Genomic DNA, 773 nt, shown 5'->3' with positions numbered 1-773 from the left:
CTGATAGGCATTGCTGAGACTGGTTGACGGGAATTTTTGTTCAATCGCCATTCCTTTCTCTATTTTGTAGGTGTAGCAAAAACGTCAAATAATATAGTTCATGCAAAAATGGCAGAATGCTGTTTGCATATTGTCACGAGCCCTGTTTCCACGGCTGCCGTGGAGACAACCAGGTGTAAGAAAGAACAGAACGGCGTTGGCCAAGCTGCCTCGGGAACGTTGGAAACGCGCCTAGCAATCAGATTCATCTGATTCTGCGTGAAACACCTCGTGGCAACATTTAGTAGAGGTGCTGGGTAACTCCCACGACCTACAACGGAGCCATCAACACAGGAACTACGCCGAAGCCGTCGCCTCGCCGGACTTTCGCCGCCGCGCTAAATAATGGCTACAGAGCAAAATACCCTCACCAGCAGTGCCTTGGCCAGCCCAGCCTCCATCCAGCACTACCGAGAGCCACGCACGTTCTCGGCGAAGGCAGAGGAAGATGTAGATGAGTGGCTAACCCATTACGTAAGGGTAAGCCAATACAATAATTGGAACGCTGCCGGTCAACTTAGGAACGTTGTTTTCTTCTTGGCGGTCACGGCGTTGGTATTGTATGATAACCACGCAGATATGATAACTACATGGACACGCTTCGTTGAAGAGATCAAGAAGTGTTTCGGTGACTCGGACGCAAAGAGGAAACGTGCGGAATTTACATTAGCCCAGACAGCTCAGGTACCCGGCGAGACTTGCACTACCTATATCGAAAAAATTTTGAAGCTGTG

The sequence above is a fragment of the Dermacentor variabilis genome, chromosome 8 (genome assembly GCF_050947875.1).
Source record: "Dermacentor variabilis isolate Ectoservices chromosome 8, ASM5094787v1, whole genome shotgun sequence".
Lineage (NCBI taxonomy): Eukaryota > Metazoa > Arthropoda > Arachnida > Ixodida > Ixodidae > Dermacentor > Dermacentor variabilis.
This window is presented reverse-complemented; position numbering follows the sequence as displayed.